Consider the following 16,267-nt stretch of genomic DNA (forward strand, 5'->3'; position numbering starts at 1 on the left):
GAGATACTTGATACTCATGCTATGCAGCTTTGTGGCTGTGTGACCTATGCATTCACAAAGGACCCCACACCTGGCTTCATGCTTTGCCCTCACAGTCTTGCAATTCTTCATGTTTTTCGAACAGCCCCCCCTACCAAGTCATGTAGTAAATTCTCATGGTAGTACAGTGTAACTCATTGATGATCTCAGTGATTAAAGCATGGCCTTTTAGACAAAGGCTAGGAGCCCAGTGTCATACTTAGTTTATAAAACAATTGAAATTTAACAAAAGGAAAGAGTGAACCTGAGTCGGAGTGGCTTTTACACTGATGTGAGTGATAATCTAGTTGTATTTGTGGGATGAGGTGAGCTTAGGGTCCTCCACCCGACCATCTTCCCCAGAAGTCTCTAAAGTAGCTTTTTTTTTTTTTTTAAGTAGGCTCCATACCCAACATGGATGTTGAACTCACAACCCTGAGATCAAGAGTTGGATACTTTAATGACGGAGAGAGCCAGGCATTCCTAGAGTGGTGATTTTTTTTTTTTTTTGAGTTTATGCATTTTGAGAGAGAGAGCATGTGCAAGAGCACACACGAGCAGGGGAGAGGTGGAGAGGGAAAGACAGAATCCCAAACAGGCGCTGAATCACCAGCACAGAGCTCTGCATGGGGCTTAATCTCACAAACCGTGAGATCATGACCTGAGCCAAAACCAAGAGTCAGATGTTTAACTGACTGAGTGGCTCTGGCCTACTGCTTATCTCACAAAGATGGAGATTAAACTTCTGTAGTTGGTGATGTTGGTCAAGGTTGTTTCCATGTTGCATTGGTGGGTTGGATGCTGGGCTGCTCACCTTTCTCCCCATGCCTCATTTTCTTATCTCCATTTCATGTTTTTCCATTGACAGAGTCAGGGTAGTTCATCCTCTAAACTCAAGTTATGTTTGCCCAGTTACCATATGTCCTGTGACCTTGCCCAGCCAAGTCCCGTGGGACCTGCTCCACGTACTAAGCAATCAGATGCTCTCTCCAAGCTCTTCGCAGCCATTTGCTGTTAGAATGAAGGGCCTGTCTTTGAATGAGAAGCTGTAGGATTGTTAAACATGCTGTGTGTTGGAGAAAATAACATATTAGCACTGGGAAGACATCAAGATCGACCAAATCTCAAAATGGACATTCAAGTTGTTAGGGAAAACAATACAACTTATGGCTGTTCTATCATGGGCTCATTTACAGCAAATGCTGCTGCAAACCAGTGGGTAAAAATGGTGGCAAATGTCTCTCTTGCCATCTGTCTCTGCCAGAGAACCAGGGAGTGAATGAGAAGCTAAATTAGTCACATACAACATTTCCACACCATCTTGTATAACAAGGACAGCAAAACTCTGACTTCTTAAAGACCCCTGGGAGCTATTGGCTGTGGTGAATGGGAGAGACAATTTATTAGGGTGATGTATGTTTCTTAGTTTCTAATGATACATAAATTATCCCATGAGCCATGATACATATGGTTTAAAGAGAATTTTAAATGAAAGCAATTTTTTTTCTAGCAACACTAATTGCCTAGCGGCAGTAAATTACTCATCCCCCGCTGTCTGTGGGCTGTGGTCATTATTCTCTCCTCGAGGTTGAGCGGATGTCCCCCAAGAGGAATGTTTGCTTTGACAAAGTGAATTTACATCCTCACTTGTGAGCCTGCCATGCTGGGTCTACCAGAGGAGAGAGTATTAATGCCATTTGGACCTAGCACCCTGTGTTTGTGCCATCCTGCATGTGTTATCTATGATAGCAAGACAGTGAGTTGGGTCTTAGCTCTTGGTTGCCTTTGGGGGCAAATCAGGGAGCTGTTATCAATATTTAATTTTCTCCAGCTGGGGGGTTTGAGAGGTAGACTTGGCTAATAGGCATGAAAGTTTCTTAGATGACAAGTTAAGCAAGGGACGTGATAAGCACTGCTAATTTGGGGAAAGGAGATAATGACATGATGTGCAGATGGAAAGGGGTGATGCTGTTAAAGACCATTAATTCCACATATATTTGTTGATTTCCAATACTGTGCTAGGTACTAAGGATGCAAGGAATGAATGCCATGGTCTCTGGCCCCAAGAGGTTTGGTGTCTAGTGGGAGAGACGATAACATACAAAGCAAGGATAGCACAAGGGCACCCCAAGTGCTATATAAGAGCAGAATAGCAGTAAGTTCTTGCCTGTCTGAAGTATAAATTAAGGCCTCTTAAAGAGAACTAGATGATGTTAACTGAGACTTGAATAATACATTGTGCTTGACCAGATGGCCAAGGTGGGAGTGGGATTGGGCTAGGGCTTTCTGGATAAAAGCAATGATAGAACAAAAGCATGGACATCTGAGGGAGAAGCAAGCCAGTTAAGAAAAATGTTTTGGGGTGGTTAAAATGTAGGTCATGTACTGAGGAAATTAATAGAAGACAAGACCGAGAAGTGACAGGCAAAGCCACAGGGACTGTGAGCACCATGGGGAGCTACAAGACCAGAAAAGGCAGAACTGCGAAGGATAGATTAGAGTTGGGTGAGATAAGTAGGGAAATTAGTTACAAAACTGCTGCAATCATCCAGATAAAAACAACAAAACAGTGATGTCATTTCCCTGTAATTAAACACAAAGAGGAATTTGTGTGAAAACTGTCGCTAAGGAATATACCAGATCTCACGTATGTGTTTTATCTATCTGTGTGTGTGTGTGTGTGTGTGTGTGTGTGTGTGTGTGTATTTTTTTTTTCTTTCTTTCTCAAAAGACATTTCTGCTAAATACCCTGTCATTTTCTTGTGAGTTCATATTTTTGGACTATGCATTTAGGGGGGAAGGTCTCTTTTCATAACTCCTATTACAGAGAAATACATTTATTAGGCTGAATGGCTTTAATGCATATTTCTATCACATGGGCATTTCTCCTTCCACATATTTAAAAGAAGCGTATCCAAGACTTTCTGTTTCTGCATCATCCAGCTCCACCTACCCTACACACACACACACACACACACACACACACACACACACACTGAAGTACTGTGACCTTAAGGCTGGCCATGGTTTGTGTCTATAAAGGTGGCAAGATGTGTGGGTGTAACCACTAACAAAGCCAGACTGACATCTGTAGTCTGAAGCTTACAGATTGCACAGAGACTTTATGAAGAATCCATCTTCCTTACCCGCTACCCATGACCACCATCAAGATTTGGGTGTGGGATCACTAAGTTTCAGAACTAAGTGTGGCTACCTGAAATTGACGGTCTTATAGGTAAGTGCTAGAAGGTGCTTTGACTTTATGACTCTCTTAGGCAGGGGCAGTGTGTGGGGACGTCAAGGGTTCAGGGGTGGGGAGGTAAACTGATTAAGAGGCTCAGAGAGGACTGTGTTGTGCCTACCCCCACTGCCTTGATTTGGGGGGTGGTAGTGAAATGTGGTCATATTAGAGGAATGTTCCTGGGTCAGGGTAGACTAAGACTGGGGGTTGGGGGGGGCAGGGCAGGGAAGGTGGCATGGCCCATACCTCATAAATGAAGAAAGCATGGAGTTCTATAAATGCCTGAGTGCACGTGGGGCTGATCTGCCTGTTTCCTTCCAGAGCCCTGCAGAGAAGGTCAGTGGTTTATGCCAAGACCAACCCCAGTGATACCTCCTTGCAAGCTCTAACTCCAGTAAACCAACTCTGTGACTATTGCAGATGGTAAACTCGTAACACTTCCTTACTATGTGGAATATGTGAGGCAGCAGGGTGGTAGGAAACCCCATTAGGAGTCTTCTCACCTCCCAACACAGTCAGAGGAGACCAGCTGGGCATCGGTGGTGAGGGAGAACTCTCAAAGATTGGCAGGCTGACCATGGATCTATGCCCAAAGGGGTACAGTGGGCAGCTGGCACAGACTATATGCTCAGAGGCCAAACCATGGTCTTAAGACAACACACACCAGCACCGTGACCCTGGGCAACCAGCAGGACGCTCTGTGGGGAAACTGCCACGCCCACATTCTTGGACAGTGAGGCCACCCAACCCAAGTCTGATCTCTGGGGAAGGTGCACTGGAGCTGCCAGCCAGACTGATGTGGAGATTGCTTCCCATGTCCTTTCTTGAGCAGGTCTTGTTCCTGGAACAGATGGAGGAAGGGGTGAGTGGGTCGGTGATGATTCTTCTACTAGAATTTTATTTCCCTGGCATAAATGGTTCCATAGTCCACCTGGAAAAGATGAACATAAGGGAAAGGGATGACAGGCAGATGAGGGGAGCTTGGGTGTGAGTGGCCGTGGCTAGTATGATACTGACATGACGTCACCTCTCTCATACTTTCTAGGCTTACGGGGGCCCTGACCTTTAACCCTTCTACAAAATACTCTGTTTAAGCCTCCTCATTTATAGGATTGAAACAAAAGAATTGGCATTTATTGTTCTGACTTAAATTTGAAGCGACCACATGGGATAAAACTGAACGAAATAACATTTCTTCCCCACTGGCCTTTTCAAAGAGTGGCAATTCACGTTCACAGCAGGCAGCTCAGAGGGTAAGTTATTGAGACAGAAATGGGCACAAACCAAATAAGCTAATATTATCAACCAGTATTATCAGGAATGTGTCTTAAAAAGATGATTATTCAGCACCTTACAACCATATAGCCAAGTAAATACCAAATGGATTAAAGATTTAAATGTGAAAAACTAAGCCTGTAAAAGAACTAGAAAAAAATATAGACGAATATTGATCTGATATAAGAAGCAGAGAAGGGCTTTCTGAGTTTAAAGCTATCAGTAAATCATAAAAGAAAAATCAGATGAATTTATTGCGTGAAAATGAAAATTTTCAGAGAATTAAGGATGTAAACAAAATCTTAAAAGCATACTCAGAAGGAAAGAATTGCAGTCTATACAACTGGCTTAGTGTCCTTGCTGTGTGAGGAGCCATTACAAATTCCTGGAGAGTGAGCCCCCAAAGGCACAAAATTTTCTGTGTCTCTGTGTTTCATGTGCACAGCAGGGTTCCTGGTGAGTAGCAAGCACTCAAAAAATAGTATGTACTTTAAAAGCTGTATTTGGTTGAATGCCTACTATGTACATGTAGTATCACTACTCATTCCAGCCAACTTAACAACTTACGTATCTGAATTTCCATTAAACCAAAGAGAAAACTGAACGCAGAGTAGGGGGCAGAGCATGGCTTCAAATCTGGAGCTTCTGACCCCACAGTCCTCTCCCATCCTCCCTTCCTGCTGCCTGCCTTCTAAATAATGCTTGCTGAATAGAATGTAATGGCAGAAAATTAAGTTTAACCTGCTTAATGAGAAATGTGGCTTTTATTTTTAAACAACACCTTGTTAAGCAGCATTCCTTGAATTCACACAATGCTGGTGCTAATGGAAAATAATCTTATATCTTTGTAGGGGGAGTTGAAAGCTCCATAGAAATTCCCAGCTCTAATACTAAATTGCCAAGTGATTTAGACAATTTGTTAAGCTGTTCCAAGCCTCAGAACCCTTATCTGTAACACAGGGATAATAAAATTGAGAATACAGAGAGGTTAAATAACTTGTCCAAGGTCACATAACAGTAAACACCAGAACTGGGACACAGACCCAGGCAGCCCATCTTTAGAGCTGAATAGTTCATAAGGTTGATGTAATGTCTAGGAGATAATGGATGTAAGGAAGCTTTGAAAAAGATAAACTGGATGCATTGGTGAATGGAGGTAAAACTTAAGATTTTAAGCCGTGTGTGTGTGTGTGTGTGTGTGTGTGTGTGTGTAAGAATTATGAAAACCAAAGCTTGATAGAGATGTCTCAAATGTCTGGGTATGTCCTTCTTGAACTACTGTCTGTCTTTCAGTTGATAGAGCTTAAAATGTGTGCTGGCAGACTGACCATCCCCTTGCTCCCACTCCCTCTACATAAGCCAGCATGCTAATACTGACTAATGGATCAAAGTCAATATGCCCACAATTAGAATCTTATCTAACGGTCTCCTTAGAAAGAAAGAAAGAAAGAAAGAAAGAGGAAAGAAACAGGAAAGAAAGAAGGAAGGAAAGAAAGAAAGAAAGAAAGAGAGAGAGAAAAAGAAAGAAAGAAAGAAAGAAAGAAAGAAAGAAAGAAAGAAAAAAAGAAAGAAAGAAAGAAAATGAAAATAAAGCAGATAATTGCATATAATGGGGTGGAGTTTCTGGCAAGTGCCATAATGAATCCCCATAGCTGTGATTGAAATATGATAGCCACCCCATAAAACTTCGACTCAGCACCTCTGTCATCTTGCTGGCCAGAAGCCAGAACAGCCGCTGTTAACAACGTGTTTTAATATCTCTCATGTACTTTTCATGTCTCAGTTCAGTATTTGACCATTGACGAATTTGGCAGTTGTACCTGCAACTCAATTCATGTACCTTTCAGAAAATGTCCTTCATATTCTCTTTATCTCTAACTGACCTAATTTATTTTTCTGAGCCATTTGAGAGAAGGTTGCATATACTATGCCCCTTTGCCTTACTACACGAGTATATTTTTCCTATCAAGCATAGCCTCTTATATAATCACAGTACAATGATCAAATACAGGAAATTTAACATTTTAACATTGATACAACGCTTTTATCAAATCTTACAGTGCATAGTTCAATTGCATCCATTGTCCCAATAATGTTGCGGGCATTCTTTTCCCTCTGTTACAGGATCCAATCCAGGGTCACTACTGAGTTTAGCTGTCATAGCTCCTTTAGTTTTCTTTCATCTGGAAAACCTCCTCAGCTTTTGTCTTTCGTGGCACTGAGATTTTTGAAAACGACTGGTCACTATTTACATGTAGCCCCTTAATATGGATTTGTTGATGCTTTCTCATGATTAGAAATCAGGCTATGCATTTTTGGTGGACATACCACAGAAACATTGAAGTGTCCTCCTCAGGGTATCATATCCAGAGGCAGATATTATTGGTCTGTCCCTCAAGGGGTGATATTTACTGATTGCCCAGTGAGATGTTGTCAGGTCTTTCCATCACTGTGGTGGCCACAAAAATGCATGGTCTCACTCTCCTGCTCTGAGGAGCCTGCTGGCGGCTGCCTCAGCTGCCCTCCGCCCAGAATCTGCCCGCGCCTGCCTGGAGACGTGTTTTCCACCGACTGCTCAGGGCCAGTGAGGGGATGCAACAGTGGTCCTAAAGCTGGCTCGTTTCTGCCACGCAGGAGACCCTGTGCTGGACTTCCTATCAGGTTCACTGAATCCCTCTCAGACCTGGACTGTATCTAAGACTCTCCTACCCAACACTCCCCCTTTTCCTCCCTCCTTCGTGGGGTCAGACCCACACTGCAGCCCGACAGCCCTCCTGGCCTCCTCCAGCTTGCTCCCCATTTTCCCTCAGGGGAGCCACCCCACAAATTCTCTTGCATTTCTAGTCCCATCTTGGCAATCTGCCTCTTGGAGGGTCTGAAGTAACACAAAGTAGTACCGGAAAAGATGGTTGAAAAATAGGTGGTAAGGTGGGAGATTTGGGCCTGGTTTACTCATCCCTGGTGGGTGAAGAGCATGCTGTCCTGAGTGGTAGGTGGGGCATGAAGAGTCCCCAGTACAAGGCAGTGGCCCAGTTGCCAAGGATCTCCCTGGTGGTGACCTGGAAAAGTGTCCTGGTGGTGGGGACTGCCTTTGCAGCTGCAATGATCCAGGAGGATTCCAGCAATTAGAAGACATGGCAAAAGGGACGCTTACAAAGACCGTAGAGTTGTCTCATCGCTTCTAAGTTGATTGACACTCCACAGAGGGATAAGAAACTGTGGGCTGAGCTCAAGTAGTTAAGACCAAGTGTGAGTGCAGAGGTCTTGGAGGTAGCCTACGTAGAGACCCTGATCCCCTGCAATGCAAGAGCACACAGACCAGGCTGTAGACTGAGGACCTGTTTAGTCAAGGTCAAGTCTTGACCTCAGTCAAGACTTCCTTGCCCCTATTTATTTATTTTTTAATATATAGGCGAAAATAGAGGCTTGGAGAGATGATATAACTCAGCTTTCTTCGCCCAGATTTCTGACAGTAACTCAGCTTTCTTCACCCAGATTGCTGACGGGTCTGTCTACCTCCAACAGCATTTACACTTTCTGCCCATGGCTTTGTGTGGATCCATGGATTCTACAGAAGGAGAAGGCCACGGCTTTCTGGAGGGAACATCGCTATAGCATATCCACTGCCTATCCTGCCTCTTCCCCTCTTCACTACAATTTTGACTGCATTGTTTTTCTTGCCAGAATCCTGTTATCTACCTCTAGAATTCAGCGTTACCTGCATAACAGTAATGGATCCCACTGTGAGAAGGCATAGCAAGATATTCTAGTCATGCTTACATGAACTACAGAACCCATTATTTAGAAAAAGCATGTCCTCACACTAAATACTGAAGCGAGTTTTCCTTGTCTTTGGGTACACATGTAGCCATAGTTGTGTGTATGTGTCCAGTGAGAGAAAGGTAAACACTGAAATCTGTTTTACTGGGCCATGATTTGCTAATATTCGTGTAAATATATAAATGGGAGTAGGTTTTACTCTTAAAGCACAATAACAGAAAATTTAGATTTTACAGGCATGTTCAGGAAATGGTGGGTAAGGCATTTTAATACTAACAATTCATCATAGGACCATGGATTCATAGTGATGTCTTACATTTACATAATACTGAAAGGTTTGCAAAGGGCTTTCCCATATATTGTGTAGTTTTATCCTCACAATAACCCTGCACTAGGTAGAGCAAGTTTTATTATCCCTTTTTTTTATATGGGGGAAATTACATTCTTTCACAAACAGAAAAACTAAATAAAGAAAATTAATTCAAATGCCCATGCATTATGAGACATGTATCTGAAACCTGGCATAAGAGGAACTTAGTTTTTGAAACTGCCTACTGTTCTGCCTGAAAATGTTCATTTCTTTTATAATATTTAATATTTAATATAGTTGCTAATACACTGGAGTCAGTGTTTCCATCCTGCAGTGTTTCCAGCCCTCACTTAAATCTATAATTCCTTTTGCTGCTCTTTGCAATAAGGATTTAAAAAACACAATAACATGAGCGCTCAACGTGAATCCTTTTCCTTTGACATTGCTGAAAAATTTAAGTGACTTTAAACCTTTTAGATTGCCATGGGGTTAATTAAAAAGGAGAGAGAAAAGAACAAAATTTAGTCACTTACATCTAATTTATTTGTGAGGTGGGATAGAAGGTGTTATTATTTTTTCCCAGTAGGAGTACTTCTGTAAAGATTGCAATGGAAGTGGTGAGAACACAGTTTTATTGGACAAACTTTGCTTTTTAGCAAAATAACTCCTTGGAAAATTATTTCCTTTATATATGTGGTGATTCTCTTTATCCCAAATACCACTTTTTGCCTTATGGTCTCTTTTGTTTGATATTAATAGTTACACAGGCTTTTTTTTTTTTTTTTTTTTTTTGGTTAGTATTTGGTTAGTTACTCTGTATTTCCTCTCATTATAATTTAAATATATCTCATTCACACAGCATATAGCTAGATTTGTTGGGTCCATTACAATCTATATTAATGGAATTGTTTTGCTTACATTGTTTTAATGATGCATATATTTGGACTTATTTCTATAATCCTAATTTTTGTTTTCCATAAATCATACTTTTTTTTTCTTGTTTCTCCCCTGCCTCTGTCCTTCTGTTGGATTAGTGGAATTTTTCATGATTCACTTTTACTTCTTTTCTTTTCGTATGTGCTCTTAACTTTTCTTTTTTTAAAAAAAAATTTTTTTTAATGTTTATTTATTTTTGAGAGAGATAGTATAAGTGGGAGAGGGGCAGAGAGAGAGGGAAACACAGAATCCAAAGCAGGGTCCAGACTCTGAGCTGTCAACACAGAACCTGATGTGGGGCTCGAACCCAGGAACTGAAGCCAAAGGTAAGCCAAAGCTTAACCAACTGAGCCACCCAGGTGCCCCTGTGCTCTTAACTTTTCAACTCTTCACCTGACTTAGAAAAATATAAAGTTAATCAAAATATCTCAGCTACTCTTTGCTCTTTTCCTCTGGATCACTTTCACTCTCTAGACACTCTCTGTCTTACGTGTTTTTCTTGTCTAGTATTTTAGTTCCTTTTTCCAACCTTCTTCCCTCGTTGTTATTTTTGCTTCGTATCTGGTACAATGTTTCCTCAGATTTACTCATGTTTTTACCACTTACCTTAGTAAAAATGCTTTTTGCAGACCACTTCTTTCTGGGTTCAATTTCCTTCTTTCTTTAGTCGTTCTTTTAATGAGTCTTGGTCTTCATCTGAAAAATCTCTTTACTTCACCCTTAGTTTTCAACCATTCTTTACCTGGAAATTAAATCCTAGGTTGCCCCTCTTTTCCCTCAACACTTTGGTAATGGAGTTCCATGTTCTCCTGGTCTTTATTGTTGTTGGGAGAAGTATTATAAGCCTAAGTAGTCTGTATTTTCTCATGGACTGCTTTTAAGATTTATTCGTCTTTAATACTTCACTGTGTGTGTATTTCAAATTTTAATTGTTTGAAGCAGTTGTGGCTCTTGAATCAAAAAATTCATGTCTTGGGGCACCTGGGTGGCTCAGTTGGTTGAGCGTCCAACTTCAGCTCAGGTCATGATCTCACAGTTTGTGAGTTCGAGCCCCACATCGGGCTCTGTGCTGACAGCTCGGGGCCTGGAGCCTCTTCAGATTCTGTGTCTCCCTCTCTCTGCTCCTTCCCTGCTCACACTCTATCTCTCTCTCAAAAATAAATAAAGATTAAAAAAATTAAAAAAAAATTCATGTCTTTTTCAATTCTGAAAACTAGTCATTAGTTTTTTAAAAATATGATTTCCTTCTGCCCATTCCCTCTTGTCTTGCTTTCTGAAACTCTGATTGGAAATATGCTGAGGGGCGCCTGGATGAATCAGTTGGTGGAACATTTAACTCTTTATCTCAGAGTTGTAAGTTCAAGCTTCATGTGGAATGTAGAGATCGCTTTAAAAAAATAGAATCTTAAAAAAAAAAAAGAAAGAAGCATGTTGAATTTTCTCATTCATCTCATTCCTTCATCTCTGAATCTCTCTTTCATATTTTCAATCCCCTTTTCTCTTTGTGCTACAGTCTAATGAATTTCTTTAGATATATCTTTCAGTTCATTAATTCTCTCTTTAGCTGGTTTTAAGTTTTTGTTTATTGGTTCATTGAGGTTTTTTTATTACAATGACTCAGTTTTTCATTTCTAGTTTCTTTTGGTTTTCTTTTTATATCAACTTATTTTCTTTTTAAAAAAAAATGTTTATTTATTTTTAGTGGGGGAGGGGCTGAGAGAGAGGGAGACAGAGAATCCCAAACATATTTTGTGCTGTCAGCGCAGAGCCTGATTTGGGGCTCGATGCCACAAACCATGCGATCTTGACCTGAGCCAAAATCAAGAGTTGGATGCTCAACCAACTCAGCCACCCAAGTACCTCCAACTTTTTTCATTAAAAAAAAATTTTTTTAATGTTTATTTATTTTTGAGACAGAGAGAGTGTATGGGGGAGGGTCAGAGAGAGGGAGACACAGAATCTGAAGCAGGCTCCAGGCTCCAAGCTGTCATCATGGAGCCCGACGTGGGGCTCGAACTCACGGACCGTGAGATCATGACCTGAGCCGAGGTCAGATGCTTAACCGACTGAGCCACCCAGGCACCCCTAAAGTACCTACTATATTTTCAGTTTCTTGCATGAGCTAGACTCAGTAAGATGTGGACAGAATATAAATTTAATCTTTTCCCAATTGCCCATTTAAACCCGATATGTAATCTGGCCTTTTTCTTACCTTTTGGGTGAAATCTTAGGCAAGTATCATAAATGTCCTAGTTATTCTAAGATAATTAGGCATCTTGTGATTACTTTTAGAAAGAACAATCTTGTTTCAGTAACTGTGATGCCCTACCTGGTATAATAATTACATTTCTGAATTTCATTTAAACTGAAAATTTCTCTCCTTCTAAGGCTTGAGTTTTTCCAGCTGGGAAACCCGAGGTAGGAGAGGGAAACTTGGTTGTCTTTGCTTTTCTTTTTTCTGTCTGTGCCCCTTTACTCCATTGTCTTAGTTTCTAACCTCTCAGGATCTAGTCTAGAAGGAATAGCAGTAAGGGGACATTCTTATATGGCTGGTGCTATCTTGTCTGGCTTTGGGACTCTGAATAGCACAGGTCTCTTTCTCTCACAGGACATTTTCCTGGGTCCTGGGTTTCTCAGTGATTACTCACTTCCCCAAAGCCCCTGCCCCCCGAAAACCTTTAGGAAAGTATAGCTGCAGTTTCCGTGAGTGGGCAAAGCTCATAGTGAGCTCCCATGGACTACTTTGCTCTCAAGGAGGCCTCTGCAGCCAAATCCCCTTCAGACTAACCTCAGGCTGACAGCACATTGTGTGGATCTTGTTTGGTCATGGAAATACTAACAGCTCTGGGCTGCCATGGGTGAAAGTGCAATGTGCTCCCAGGCCCTCTTCCCTTCTCTTCACTGCCCACAGGGTGACTTGGGCACAGCTCCTCATTCCAGTCCTTATGCCCACCAAAATTCTAGGATAGTGTCCCTCAACCTTTAATGCACATACCAGTCACCTGGGGAATACTATTAAAATGCAGGTTCTGGTTCAGTGAGTCTGGGGTTGGGGTTGAAATTCTGCATTTCTCTCGTGCTCCCAGGTGATGTCCATGCTGCTGATCTGTGGACCACGGTTTGAGGTTCTAGGCTTATACGTCAAGTTCACTGAATGGTGTTCTCATTGGCTTGAGTTGACGCGGAAGCACTTTTGTCCTTTATCTGGAGTCGAGGGAGATAAAACATCTCAGTATCTCAGTAACATTTTCCAAAGAAATCCCCTTGCTTGACCTCTTTCACTATCACCCTTCTGTAGTCTGGAGGGGACAGACTGCCTGTGTAGGGAGGAACAATTTCACAGTCACTTATTATATGTTGTGCAATTGTGCTCTAGCAGGGTCATCGTGAAATACAACGTCCTGGTCTATTTTGTTCCGGGCATTTGGGACTTTAGTTAAATGTGAAAATGAGAGGAAACCATTAAAGCACCTTATTAGAATCATTTTATTTTTTATCAACTTAAAAATTGTTATGGAAACTTGAGAATATATCCAAATGTAGAGAGAGTCATAACTAATACAGACTTTCAGTGTGAAGATCAATGAGTTCTGAGAAATGAAGATATAGAACATTTTACCCCCAGAAGTTCTCTTCGGTTCTTTTCCAATGAATCCTGACACTCTGATTTCTGTCACTATACCTTCGTTTTGTACTTTTTAGAACTTCATGTAATTAGAATCGCATACCTCGTCTAGAACCTTCATTCAACCTAACGCTTTTTTTTTTTTAATTTTTTCTAATGTTTATTTATTTTTGAGACAGAGAGAGACAGAGCATGAACGGGGGAGGGTTAGAGAGAGAGGGAGACACAGACTCTGAAGCAGGCTCCAGGCTCCGAGCCGTCAGCACAGAGCCCGACGTGGGGCTCGAACCCATGGACTGCGAGATCATGACCTGAGCCGAAGTCGGACGCTTAACCGACTGAGCCACCCAGGCGCCCCTCAACCTAACGCTTTTGATATTCATCTCAGTTGTTATCAATAGTTGTATATCAATAGTTCTTTTTTTTTTTTTTTTTTTTTTTTTACTGTACCAAGTAGTATTCCATTGTGTATTTATACAAAAATATAGTCACTCATCTGTTGATAGACATTTGTGTTATTTCTAGTTTTTGGCTATTACAAATAAAGCTTCTCTGAATACTATGATAGAAGTCTTTTTGTGGACATGTGTTCTTATTTCTCTGGAGTAAATAACTACAATTGGAATTGCTGAGTCACAGAGCAGGTGTATGTTTAAACATATAAGAAACAGACAATTACATTTTCAAAATGGTCAGACTATTTTAAACTCCTATTGGCAATATACAGGACTTTGTACCCCTATTTGGCATTTTTAGTCTTTTTACGTTAGTCATTATTGTGTGTGTATGCAGTGGTATCTCACGGCGGTTTTAATCTGTGTTTTACTGATGACTTTTGATTATCTTTTCATGTGCTTTATTAGCCATTCGTTTATATTCTTCTGTGAAGTATCTGTTCTAGTAGTTCCCCCATTTTTTTTTCTAATGTTTGTTTATTTTTGAGACAGAATGCGAGTGGGTTAGGTGCAGAGAGAGGGGGACACAGAATCAGAAGCAGGCTCCAGGCTCCGAGCTGTCAGCACAGAGCCTGACGCGGGGCTCGAATTCACGAGCTGTGAAATCATGACCTGAGCTGAAGTCGGACGCTTAACTGACTGTGCCACCCAGGCGCCCCTTATTTCATATATTTTAAAGGTCTGTTATGGGATGTGTTGACTCTTTTATTATCATGAAATAACCCTGTTTTTTTCTAATAATAAGCTCATCTTAAAAAATTACTACAGGGGTGCCTGGGTGGCTCAGTTGGTTGGGCGACCGACTTTGACTCAGGTCATGATCTCACACATGGTTTGTGAGTACGAGCCCGCGTCAGGCTCTGTGCTGACAGGTCGGAGCCTGGAGCCTGCTTCGGATTCTGTGTCTCCCTCTCTCTCTGCCCCTTACCCACTTGTGCTCTGTCTCTCTCTGTCAAAAATGAATAAATGTTAAAAAAAAATTTTTTTTAATTACTACAGTATACTGCCTCTTTAATTCTCACTGCCTTTGGAGGTAGGTACCTTTGTTCCATTTATAGCTGTAGAGACTGAGTGAAACTGGCCAAGACTGTGTAGCTAGTAAATATGGTGTGGAGCATACTAAAATTTTTGAATTTGACAGCAAATCTTAGAAGTTATAGATGCTTTGATTAATACAATCTTCTATGATAAAGTCCTATAACATGTCTTATTTTTATCGTTTTGTTTTTCACAACTTTGTACTTGATGTTTATTCCTACATACATGGGTCATTATTCTCCTTACTAATATTCATACCTTCCTCTCATTGTTATTTGCTTCCACTACATCCATTCCTACCACAATACAACATAATGAAAATAAATCATATCCTGGTAATAAAAAAAATAAGATTTGAGACTCTTAGAAAATCATCTATGATAGGAAAATAACTTATCATGACATTTTCTTGTTTGTAAGTAAAATATTTATTAATAATTGAAAAGCCAAGCATAACATCACTTGATACAATTACTATAATATGCTTCCATAAAATTACAAAATCCTATTTTATTTTATACTCTATTTTGTATTTTAAATATTTCTCATTTCAAACTTTATCATATTAAAAAGAAGACAAAACTTCTTAGTTCTTGATCTTCCATTTTAAATGAATCAATCCAGGGGCGCCTGGGTGGCTCAGTTGGTTAAGCGTCTGACTTCAGCTCAGGTCACGGTCACGATCACGATCTCGCGGTCCGTGAGTTTGAGCCCCGCGTCGGGCTCTGGGCTGATGGCTCAGAGCCTGGAGCTTGCTTCCGATTCTGTGTCTCCCTCTCTCTCTGCCCCTCCCCCATACATGCTCTGTCTCTCTCTGTCTCAAAAATAAATAAATGTTAAAAAAAAAACTTTTTTTAAATGAATCAATCCTCTGTTTTAAGTGGACTAAAGGTTGACAGTTCAGATTGTTTCTAAAGTGCACTTGTGTCTTAGTCTACTGTTATTATTCAAATTATACAAAAACATTAAATATTAATTTGGGCAGTATCTATCAAATCCAATTGAAAAAATCAATTCCAGAGATGAGAACGTCAGTGTCATATTACAGCTTTCTTTTGCACAACAAGGAAAAAAGTTTACTGCATAGAATGCAGAAAATTCTAACAAGATTCATTTGCAACTATTTCCTTTCTCTTTATCAGGTTTACCAGAATAAATATTTGTGCAGCTGAAAGTGTTGCTAATAGTAGGTTCTTGGTGCCTGCCTCTGGCAAGTCATAGCTTCACTAGGTTTGGGAGAAGCTAGCCTACTATAGAAGGGGTTATTATCGTCCACGCATGGCTTCAGCATTGAGCATCCCCTCAGCACCCCACATTGTTGAATATTTGCAACCTCCATGACACTCTCTTAAAATATCCTGGTGGAGTGTGTACACATTTCTCAGGCTGTGAACTTCTGAAAAAACATATAGGTACTTTTCTTTTTTAATTTTTTTTTTTATCTTTCTTTATTTTTGAGAGAGAGACGGAGTGTGAGCAGGAGAGGAGCTGAGGGGAGGGAGACACAGAATCAGAAGCAGGGTCCAGGCCCCGAGCTGTCAGCACAGAGCCCGATGAGGGGCCCGAACCCACGAACTGTGAGATCATGA

The sequence above is a fragment of the Panthera onca genome, chromosome C1 (genome assembly GCF_046562875.1).
Source record: "Panthera onca isolate mPanOnc1 chromosome C1, mPanOnc1 haplotype 2, whole genome shotgun sequence".
NCBI classification, from domain to species: domain Eukaryota; kingdom Metazoa; phylum Chordata; class Mammalia; order Carnivora; family Felidae; genus Panthera; species Panthera onca.